The sequence below is a fragment of the Ailuropoda melanoleuca genome, chromosome 5 (genome assembly GCF_002007445.2).
Source record: "Ailuropoda melanoleuca isolate Jingjing chromosome 5, ASM200744v2, whole genome shotgun sequence".
Lineage (NCBI taxonomy): Eukaryota > Metazoa > Chordata > Mammalia > Carnivora > Ursidae > Ailuropoda > Ailuropoda melanoleuca.
In genome coordinates this window covers 52,762,228-52,774,422 of record NC_048222.1, presented here as the reverse complement: position 1 = coordinate 52,774,422, position 12,195 = coordinate 52,762,228, and the positions used below count along the sequence as shown (strand labels likewise).

Below are 12,195 nucleotides of genomic sequence, written 5' to 3'. Positions count from 1 at the left end.
GTATATATTACTGACATGATATCCAGGAAAAGAAAATGCTTTTATTTCCCCCCCTTCAAATATATCAAGACATGCCATCTACTTTAACTGATTTAATACACATTACCACATAAAAATTTCATGGAAAGTACAACTTAAATGCTATTTTACCTATGTTCTTGTCTCTGAAGGCTGTTTACCACTGGGATTTAGCTTATTCTGGGAACTCTGCTACCTCCCTTAAAATACGCATTTCCATTAGCTGATGGAGAGTCCCACATTGGTTTACCCTCTTTCCTAACACACCAGTTATTTTCTTAACAAGACACACATTCCTGATGAATGGGCTCCCTTTGCCTGCTGCCTTGTCTTTTGGCTGATTTGAAAGTAGAAAACACTAATTAGAAAGAAAAATAAAGGAGCTGTTAATAAATATAATGATAAATAAACATTTTTCCAGTATTAAAAAGCTTTCACACCATTTTCACCTTAGAATTCCTTGGTCTAAAAAACAGAATTCAAAGCGAAGCTAGATATTGACTTAAAAATTCTTTGGCTTATGAATACTTATGACATGGAGCATAATGAGTGCCTGGTCTCTGTATCAGCAGCAAATTGATTAATTAATTAATGTAACAATAACTCAATGCTTATTGAGTAGAAGACTTTAAATCAGCAAGTCCAACAATCCCTTGGAATTCAGAGACAGGATATTAGAATTTATTATTTTTTTTCCCCTGAAATGCCTTCCCCTGTCTGGCCTTGAAAAGATGATAAAACTCCATTCCAGCCTTCAAAACTGAAGTCCCTAGTTGTTTTGAAGCATAAAGCATTATAGTTTCTAAAATAGATAGGAGCTGGTTTAGGACATGCTTCCCACCAAACTGCCTTTGGGGTAATCAAGTGCAGTGCTGAGAACCTGGTCAAAATGAAAACATCTAGTGGAGGAGAGGCTGAATCTGGTCTGGAGCTTTCTAACTCCTTATGTGTCTAGTTTTAATCCAGAATAATCCTAAAGGATCTTTGTTTAAATTAAAAGCTGAAATGTGTATATGTTTGTGTGTATAGAGAGAAAATAACACTTCAACAATTTAGTAATTTCTATGATCTAACCTAAAATGTCTAGACTTTAATTGGAAAGACATTTCCATGGAGAATTACAATAACATGCCATTGAATTTTATATATGGAAACTCAATGTATGAAAGATTACTTTATCCATTAAAAATGTTTATAGTAATGAACTTTTAAAGCACTACTTGGACCTTCAGTTATAAAAAAACATAACCAAGTTTAAGTATTGTGTTTAATTGTAAATGCTAAGTTAATATTGCTTTCTATATAATTATTTCAGGAATAAATTTTCTATCATGACTTGAGGAAAATGGGGCATCTCTGAGTCATGAAATGAAGTGATCCTTGAAGTAAAATCAAGTATTTGAGGAAGGTAAGAGTACCCATATGCTTACTGATCTTTATTCATTCAATAAGGGTGGAGTGGACACTTTAAAGCAGACACAAAAACAAACTAAAACACAAACTGCATCTCCCAAAAACAACTGGAAAAGTGAAATAAGATTTATTTTACTGTGTTTGTGCTAGCAATTAGGTATTTTTCTCCTTTAATCTATCTTTTCTCAGTGCTATATATAGTTTATCTTAAGATATTTTTATGGAAAAAAAATCTAGATGTTCAAAAGAGCTCATTTATATTTCTCCATGGGAATTTTATCGTCACTGACAGAAACCAGTAACTATTTTTAAAAGGTTTTTTTTTAATTGATTGACTAAATGAAAAAGATCTACACAGGGCTTTGCTCATATTGCACCAACTACATTTCAACATTTATAACAAATGACTTAATTTTACAGAAAACCATAAGCAGGTAGGGATATACCAGTTACAAAAAGCATATATCTTACAAAGATATGAAAAACCATTGGTGGAACGATAGGAATGAACAAGCCTCCCAACAATGCATAAATCAAACAACAAAGTGTAAATGAAAGTGCCAGCCATTCGTTTTCAGATCCGTTGAGCCCTTGGTTGCTGGAGATAGTTGTTGCCAGTAAAAACTGTCTGCCTCCAAAGGGCTGGCGGAGAGCAGAGTGATTGGCAGCTCAAATAGAAGACAAAGGAGAAAGCCTTCAATCTGCAGCTGATGCACAGGAAGAACATGGGGAGCTGAGTTTACAATAGAGACGACATTACCAAGCTAATGGCATGGGCAATCATGGGGCCACCACACATCCCGGGTATCAGCAGGGCATCCATTTTCAGCTAAGTGTTAGAGTACCTTTTTGCTTTCTCTCACCACTGCAGGGGTAAAACAACCTGGTGGGGGAAACACACTGACTGGTAATAAATTACTATATTGGATACTTTTTGTTTTCTTTCAGCAATGACTTCACTGTGTATTCTTGCTATCATTACCAATTAAAGTGGAGCCTGCTTTAGCGAACTGTATCTCATGGTGCATCAGTCCCGATGCTCCAATTGCTTTGGCAAGTATCACAGGGTCAAGAGGCTCCTCTGACCTTTATCATCTAAGTCTTTCTGACCACTCACTATTTGAAGCAATCTCAGCTGAACAGATGGACACTTTCTGTGACACTATAAAGCTTAGAATATAAAGATAAATGAAATTGTGTTTCAGGCTTCAAACTGGTTTATGAGTGTAAAATATCGTTAGTGTATCCTACAAAATCTCCAGTTTTAAAGTGCACCCTCTGACTCTGGCTAATGGATAGAACTGCTTGCTTCTTTTTTGACTGTAGATTTCATTTTTTCATCTGAGGAAGGGCAGAATTTCGTAAAGTATGACTAAGGGTTACTTGGTTACATTTTAATTACTGTAATAATAGCCCATTTGAAAAGGCAGGGTTTATTTTTCGTTACTGTGCAATGGTATCATGCATGTTTTCTCTTTTAAATTAATGATGCATCAAGAAAGTTATACTATATACAGAAAAAAAACTAAGACTATAATGTTGAATGAAGTAAAAATGAAGACTTTAATTTGACTTAGAAATAATTTTTTTTCTCTTAAACTACATCATTCACTTGCTGGAAGGAGATTTTAGTATTTTTACATATCAGGATGTGAAAGGGAAATGATTAATCATCAACAGCTTTGTATTTCATTAATACAGTATATCATGTGTTAGTATATCATCATGGTTATTTGAATATTTAGAAAATTTTACCTACCTAAAGTAGAAGATATATAAAATTTTCTTCACTTAAACTGAAGCCTGGTCCTTTAAATGAAGTCACCACATAATTTATTGTCTCTACCAAGCCACTTTTGAGAGTGAAATAGAACACTATTAATAATTACATTGGAAAAATAGGCATGTACTAGGAAGTCTCAGTGAGACTGGAGGCATAGTAACACTATCTCAAAGGGACAAGGCAATGAATATGCTTATTTTTAAAAATCTATTATTTCTGTATCACTCTTGAAATGTGACTATTTTCTGTAAATCACAATTATAACTCAGTAAGTTTATTTTTAAATGACTAAAAAAAGAAGCAAGTTTTTGTTTTTGTCTTTTAACTTTCAAGTTCAATTTATTAGTTCTAATTCTTAACAGCTTCCTGATTGCAGTAAACAACAACAAAAAATAATAACCAAAGCCCCAATAATATTACCAAATTGTTCAAGGCTTTTTATTTCTATATTTTGTGCTTCTAAAGTCCAAGAAGCTAGTATTGTTATGGTATTTCCAAAATAACGTCTCAGCAGTCAACTAAATTTCTAATAGGCAAATAGATTTAGCTGCAGGCAAGTGAGAAACAATAGGTATAATAGATTGAGAGTTAAACCACTCATCATGTTTGAAGAGCTAACAAGTTCAGGGAGAAAGGGAGCGATAGAGGGGAAAAAAAAGACAAAAAAATCACTTGGGGTCAGAAAAAATTTTTCAGGGCACTCTAGCTTGGGAATTGGCTAAGAGACTAGAGACAAAGGTTAGGGACAAATGCATCTTCCCCTACAAGGAACCACAATCACAGGTGTGTCTCCACCTTCTACAAAGGGATAAAAATCAAGTATCAGCTTTGAAGTTTTAGGGTTCTCTAAGTAATTCTGAAAAGCAAATGCACAACGAAATCTCCTTTCTAGACAATAAAATACTTTAGTGACACAATCAACTTCAGGGGAAAAAAAGGAAAGTTGAGGTATGGCTACATAGTGATTATGGAAACTATTCACATAACCAAATGCTCTGGACTGAATGTGTCATCCCAAAATTCACATGTTGAAATGCTAATCTCAATACCATGATGTTGGGAGGTGGGGATGTAGAGAGGTAGGTAGGTTATGAGGGTGGAGCCCTCGTGTATGGGATTAATGCCCTTATAAGAGCTTAGAGAACTAGTCAGCTCTGTTTCCACCATGTGAAAATACAATAAAAAGACAGCCATCTGCAACCAGGAAAAGGGCCCTCACCAAACACCTATCAGCTGGTTAACTGGATCTTGGACTTCCCAGCTTCCAGAACTGTGGAAAATAAATTTCTGTTTTCTACAAGCCACCTAGTCTAGGGTATTTTGGGAGAACAGCCCAAGCTAAGATACTAAATCAAAACAAAAATAAAGTCTAATAATAATCAAGGGTCTTTGCTGATAAACCTACTTAACGTTCTACTGAAGCCCAAAATTCCTCCAAAATATACAGCATCCCAGTACTAGAGACAGAATAGAAGAATTGCTTATATTGGTGCAAAGCTATGGCGAGGACTCCATTAGAATGCTGGATAAATCTGACTGGATTTCAGGAAAAAGGTGTGAAGGAGTGGAATTATTTCTGCACACAGAAAGACTAAAAAATAATATGACTCAGTCTGGAAACTTGAAAAGATACATTTCATTATTATAAAATCATAATACAGAATACAAAATGTTAGGCACCAAATTCTGAATTATTGAAGAGACTAAAGATATTTATATATAATTATAGTTTTAAAAAATTAGTAAGATAAGGGGCATTTGAATGAGAATAACTTCAGAAAAATAATGTTTGCTATATTGTTTCTGCTTTTAATGAACAATAGTAATACCACTTACATAGTGTTAAAAATATAAATAAACAAAATGAAATCAACCTTATCCATAATCACAACATCCAAGGAGATTCTTAACTTTTTGAAGTAGAAATCTGGAAAGGAACCATACTTTTCCATTCCATGCTCATGGATTGGAAGAACAAATATTGTTAAAATGTCTATACTATCCAAAGCAATCTACACATTCAATGCAATCCCTGTTAAAATACCACCAGCATTTTTCATAGAGCTAGAACAAACAACCCTAAAATTTGTATGGAACCGCAAAAGACCCCAAATAGCCAAAGCAATCTTGAAGGAGAAAAGCAAAGCTGGGGCCCCTGGGGGGCTCAGTCGGTGGAGCCGTCTGCCTTCTGTTCAGGTCATGATCCCAGGGTCCTGGGATCGAGCCCTGCAATCAGGCTCCCTGCTCAGTGGGGACTCTGCTTCTCCCTCTGCTGCTGCCTTCACTCGTGCTCTCATTCTCTCTCATTCACACTCTCTCTCAAATAAATAAATAAATAATCTAAAAAAAAAAGAGAGAGAGAGAGAGAGAAAGAAAAGCAAAACTGGAGGCATCACCATTCCAGACTTCAAGTTATATTACAAAGCTGTAGTAATCACATTAGTATGGTACTGGCACAAAAACAGACACATAGATCAATGGAACACAACAAATAACCCAGAAATAAATCCACAAATTGATCTTTGACAAAGCAGGAAAGAATATCCAATGGAAAAAAGACAGTCTCTACAACAAATGGTGTTGGGAAAAATGGAAAACAACATGCAGAATAATAAAACTGGACTACTTTCCTACACTTCCTTATACACAAAAATAAATTCAAAATTGATGAAAGACCTAAATGTGAGACAGGAAATCATCAAAATCCTAGAGGAGAACACAGGCAGCAACTTCTTACTACACTTGTCTTCTGAGGCAAGGGAAACAAAAGCAAAAATAAACTATCAGGATGTTATCAAGATAAAAAGCTTCTGTACAGTGAAGGAAACAATTAACAAAACTAAAAGGCAACCTACAGAATGGGACAAGATATTTGCAAATGAAGTATCTGATAAAGGATTAGTATCCAAAACCTATAAAGAACTTACCAAACTCAACACCCAAAAAACAAATAATTCAGTTAAAAAATGGGCAGGAGACATGAGTAGACATTTTTCCGAAGCAGAAATACAAATGGCTAATAGACGCATGAAAAGATGCTCAACATCTCTCATCTCAGGGAAATGCAAATCAAAACTGTAATGAGATGTCACCTCACACCTGTTAGAGTGGTTAAACTACTGATTTGAAGGATACATGCACCCTGATATTTAAAGCAGCATTATAACCAAATTACGGAAAGAGCTCAAATGTCCACTGACTGATGAATGGATAAAGAAGATGTGGTATTTATTATGGAATATTACTCAGCCATTAAAAAGAATGAAATCTTGCTATTTGTAATGATCCGGATGGAGTTAGAGAGTATTGCTTATGCTAAGCAAATAAGTCAGAGAAAGACAAATACCATATGATTTCGCTCATATGTGGAATTAAGAATAAAACATGAACAGAGACGGGGAAAAAAGGCAAACCAGAAAACAGACTCTTAACTATGGAGAACAAACTGAGGGTTGCCGGAGGGGAGGTGGGCAGGGGGATGGGTGAAATAGGTGATGGGGATTAAGGAGGGTACGTGTTGTGATTAGCACCGGGTATTGTATATAAATGATGAATCACTAAATTCTACACCTAAAAACTAATACTATACTATATGTTAACTAATTGAAATTTAAATAAAAACTTAGAGAAAAAAAAAGCAACAAGTCATTGCCATAAAATTTCTTATACTTTTATAGATAAAAGGGTCTTAAAAATTAATATCCAAGTAGTCATTAGTATATTTACTAAATGCTTCCAGTCTTTCCCAGCACAAGGCTTCAGCTTCATTAGTTTGGTTTTTGAGACCATGAAGAGCAGAGACCCCCTTCTCACTTCAGATTGGTGCATGGAGTTAATAAGAAATAAACTTGGTTTGCTTTTAGTTAATGAGATCTGGGGCATTGTTTGCTGCTAGCCTATCCTTCTCCAGACCATAGGCAACTTGATTTATCAGTAGATGAATGGAGAGGTAGACGGGTAGTTACAAAAGGAAAAACACTCCTGTGTTTCTTCTTTACCCTTCTACTACCATCATGCTCAAACTTCTGTACTCTCAATACTTCTGACACCAGATGGGTGAGAAGTTTTCCCCACACCAAGCAATTCTCAGACACCAGGTGGGGCATGTGTCCTATAATTTAACTCAATTCTGACACTACCTATCTGCAGATAACATCACTACAGGTTACGTGATTAGTCCCATGAGACCGCCCCATTGCAGATGTCTGTTAGAGGTCCAGGTTGTCACCTGTATTTCTCATCAATCAGCTATAGATGGGGGGTTCCCATGACCATCTCCCCAGGTTTAGTGATTGGCTAGTATGGCTCACCGAACTCAGGAAAACAGTTTTGCTTATTTGATTGCCAGTTTGCTACAAAGGATATTAGAGGATACAAATGAAGCATCAAGTTGAAGAGCTACATAGGGCAAGGTAGGTAGGAAGGAGCAGGGTGCTTCCATGCCCTCTTTCAACAACCCAGAAGTTCTTTGAAACATGTCCTTTGGGTTTTTATGGAGACTTCATTGCAAAGGAATGGTTGATTAAATCATTGGCCACTGATGATTAATTCAACCTCCAGGCCATCTCCTGCGCACTGAGATGAGCAGGTGGGGCTTAAAGTTCCAACCATCTAAGCACGTGGTTGGTTCCTGGCATCCTGGCAACCAGCCCCCATCCGGGGGGCCTTTACAAAACTGACCTCATTAACATAAACTCTGGTGTGGTTGAAAGGTTTGTTATGAATAACAAAAGATAGCTTTATGGCTCTTCTTGCAGGAAGTTCTAAGGGTCCTGGGAGCTCTGAGCCAAGAATCATGCAATCAGGGTCGCCTGAGTGGCACGGCGGTTAAGCGTCTGCCTTCGGCTTAGGGCGTGATCCTGGCGTTACAGGATAGAGCCCCACATCAGGCTCCTCCGCTATGAGCCTGCTTCTTCCTCTCCCACTCTCCCTGCTTGTGTTCCCTCTCTCGCTGGCTGTCTCTATCTCTGTCAAATAAATAAATAAAATCTTTAAAAAAAAAATAGAATCATGCAATCAACCTAACTACTGAAGTGCCGAAGTTGAAATGAGAATACAAATCGACTACTCCACTCCAGTGTCCTTTCCGCCATATAAATGTGGTCTCACTTGCTTATGTGCTTTATGTTTTTTCTAGAAACTAGAACAAGACACATAAACCATTTTTTTCCCTCCCATTTCTGAAAGGTGGTCACAACTGTTTGAATAAATACTTCACAATTCAACATTGGTGTCATCTGCATTCTATAAAACTTCAATGACACTAATAGAAAAAAAAAGTTCTCAATATTAAATTTAAAAGCAGCTTAGGCAATTTCATTAAAAAACTAAATTATATGAGGCAGGAAAGGTACATGCTCCCATATGTCCTATGTGCTCTCTTTAAAAGCAACTGTTTCCTTACATTTTTGTACTAATCTCTGTATATAACTGTTAATTAAGACAACAAGTATATGTTGCTAAATTACTCTGTATGTACCCCTTAGAGAAGAAAACTAATTAAAAGAGAATGTGCTGTAGATATGCTGATTTGACTTACTCCAAACACCTCAGCTTCCCAACTATGACATGCAAGTCAGCTCTACCATGTTCATGCCTTCTGAACATCATACTAATAAGCTTCTAATTGGCCAAAAGGTCAGAAAGGATGTAGCTTGGAGGAAAAAATAACTTAGTTGGAATTGGTTACCACTAAGTAAACCAAAGAACAACAACAATAAAAAAAGGGGTTCCTCTTTGAAATGATCCTTATGTGTATTTACATAAAGGATAACCAGCTGAACACTTATTTTGAGTATATATTTCTGTGTGGCCATTAGATATTTTAGTCAATTCAATTTAACATATACTTATTAAATTGAAATCAATACCTAAGGAATACCCTCTCTTAACAGTATATAATTTAAATTAAAGTTTATGGGAAAAAGTTCTTTCAAATGACCACTTGATAATAAATAGCCACGTTATCGAGTAATCGACTGACAAGCTCAAGTTTGTAGACTACCTTAAAGAAATAAGCACTGGGGGCAAAATGACAAAAATGTCCAAAATGCCAAAATGGATTTCACAAACCAGGGTCCCCAGATTGATTTGAAACAGTTACAACTTTTAGCAAAGAGGGAGCATTATAAGAATATCTGTTAATGACAATAATCAAATACACTTTTTCCAGTGGAAAGCTTCCACTCCTCTTGTAGCCTTTGACATCAAATTATAAGGGAATCTCATCACAATACTGCCTGCTGTGGGGGTTAGAAAATCATGGCCAACAGGCCAAATATTGCCTACCACCTCTTTTTTTGTAAATAAAATATTTTTGGAACGCAGAAATGTTCATTTGTTTATGGATCGTCTATGGCTGTTTTGGTATTGTGAAGGCAAAGTTGAATAGTTATGAGAGACTGTATGGATCACAAAGCAAAAAATACTTACTCTCTGGTCCTTTACAGAAAAAGCTTGTCAACCCCTGGCCTGTTCTATTAACAGGAATTTTAAATATATACAAAAATATTTTTTTCAAGGCAATATCACAATGTAAGTATAAAGCATGTAATTTAAGGTATTAAATATCCCTGATTCAGGTAAGTTATATTTTAACAGAGGATTCTAAAGCTTGTACTGGTTTTTTTTATGTCACTTATGTGATTTTCCACTCCATTTATAAGTTGTTCTCTGAAGTCCAAGGCCAGGTTCACCGACTTCTTTTCATTTTCCTGCAGGATTACAAGATACAGTCATCTTCCACCATTCCCACTATATAGTCTATCTCCAGTCTTGTCAATTTCTCATCAGTCCCCTATTCACCACCCCTCTTTATATTCTGGGGTTTGGATCTGCTGTTGCCCACAGCAAAATCTCATTCATCCGTAAGAGTTAGACCTAACATCACTTCTGTATTGTGTGGACAGCATGGGTCTTGCCATCTACAGCAGCTCCAGGAGCACTTTGGGATGCAGGTCCACAAAACACACATATGGAATCATGGCTTTTTTCAATTCGATGTTCAAAAACCCAACATTCATCAGTAATTTCCTTTTCTTGCTGCACCTATACAATAGTTTCCTTCTCACCACCCCGCCACCTGCCAATCTAATTTTCCACATAGCAACCAAAGTGATCTTTTCAAAACATAAGTCACAAGTGTCATGACAACCAGGACTTGATTGAAATTTCCTGAGTCAAGAAAAGTGTCTGGCACGTGGTAGGTTCAATGAATATTTACTGTGAATAAAGTATTTTCTTCTGTACTCCATGCTACAACACTTAATAGAGCATACAGACATAGCAGTTCTTTGTTTTTAAGGAACTTAAGGCCTAACTGAGAAACTAAGAAAAATCCATAGTTAACTCACAAGTGTTTAACTAGTAGGTGTGTGTTAAATAGAGCATGCAGATGCTGTGGGTAGGACTGGACCAGGTGGAGAGAAGAGTATCTGTACATGAGATAAGGCAAGAGGAGACACATGGGGAGCAGGGTCAGCAAGGCAGCCACGTGGAGGAGCACTGGCTTGTCCTCAATTACTGAGATGCTTCCTCCCTGGAGGTGAGATGGGGACGAAGAGCAAATCAAAGGAGGCTTGGTATCTCCCGAGACTGCTAACCCAGCACACTACTTTACATTCCCACATGAAAGAGTTAACTAAAAGCACTGACTGTGATACACATCACAGGGTGGAATCAGCCCTCCTCACCAACCTCTCATCAGAGAGAGTTCAGCAATTTGCAAGTGATCTGCAAAAGTAAGAAGCAAACTATGCCACTTGAGGGATGTGGGGTTGGACCAGAGACTCTGCGTTGGGAAATGAAACATAAATCAGGCCTCTTCATATTTATTACACTTACATTTCTAAAAGTTATTACAAACCTGTTGATTAGATTGTTGCTGGCTTCAGGGGTTTTGTACTGAGGGGAGGGCTAAGTAAAGTAATTATTTGAAGGAAGCAGAGGGCCTATGATATACTCTATAATCCTCAGGCTATTTTTGAGTGCTTATTTTAGATAACTTTGTTACTAGAAAAAAGAGTCTGAGATTTAAGGGCAAGTGAACGGGGCAATAATATAAACTTTACTGGTTTAAGAAACCATCTCACCACACAGCCTTTTCATCTTCCGGAATCTATATCAGCTCACCATTGTGCCCATCATACCCACAGTGAATCTTTCCTCCCAGTGTGCTAAACATCCTACATTTCATCACCAGTGTCTAATAAATTTTTTCTTATAAACTTCTGAATTGATTTGGACCAGTCTAAATATCAATATGCCTTATAAACTTTTGAATTGCTTGGGACTTGTGTTTAAATATCAGTGGGGTAGCAGTTGTGTTCAACAGCTTCTTTTCTTTGTTGTTATTGACTTTTTTGGGGGGGGGCTAGGTCACCTTTCTGTAAGATCAAGTCACATGTAAACCCAATTTGGACTTAAAGCAACTGTCTAGCAAAATAAATATGTATTTTATTTCTAGAAGTCATTTTTTTTTTCCTCTCTAGAATTCAAGAAAGGCTGTATCCTCCAACTTCTTACCACCTATTTTTCATGTTTATACCTTATCAGCTCTCTGTCCGGGAGTTTATTTAACAAATATTTCTGAATGCCTGCCTTGTGTCAGACATTGGTTAGGTGATGAGGACACTGTGATAAACTAGCAGAGCCAGTCACTGCCCTCTTCAAGTTTATATTGTTGTGGAGGGTGGAGAAGATAAAAAATGAAATAAAAAGGATGCTGAGAAAGAGAATAATGGAACGTGCGCTGCTACTTACTTTAAGGGAAATGACATTGAAGCTTAGACTTCAAGGTGAAGAACCAGAGAGAAAAGATTCTGGCAGAAGACTAACAGTCAGGGAAATACGAGTTTTTTAAATAAAGCCAAGTAGCTGGGACTTAAATATTTGTGTTATGGTCCCAAATCTACAGCTGACATTTTTCTATTCACATATGCTTCATAATTTTGGATTTTATTCTGAGGATGAATACAACTCAG

The 12,195-nt window shown here is 36.7% G+C and overlaps 1 protein-coding gene and 1 long non-coding RNA gene across 2 annotated transcripts in view; one reads left to right on the top strand and one right to left on the bottom strand.

The window, feature by feature from the left end:
- Nucleotides 1–12,195, bottom strand: part of WDR72 (WD repeat domain 72) — a 212,792-nt gene that overhangs the window by 106,306 nt on the left and 94,291 nt on the right. The gene's annotated exons all lie outside the window — the stretch shown is intronic.
- The window catches only part of LOC117802367, a 481,710-nt gene that overhangs the window by 414,154 nt on the left and 55,361 nt on the right, over nucleotides 1–12,195 (top strand). Inside the window, exon 4 of the long non-coding RNA XR_004625626.1 lies at nucleotides 1,334–1,426. This is a non-coding gene — a long non-coding RNA (uncharacterized LOC117802367). The remainder of the gene's footprint in view (nucleotides 1–1,333; nucleotides 1,427–12,195) is intronic.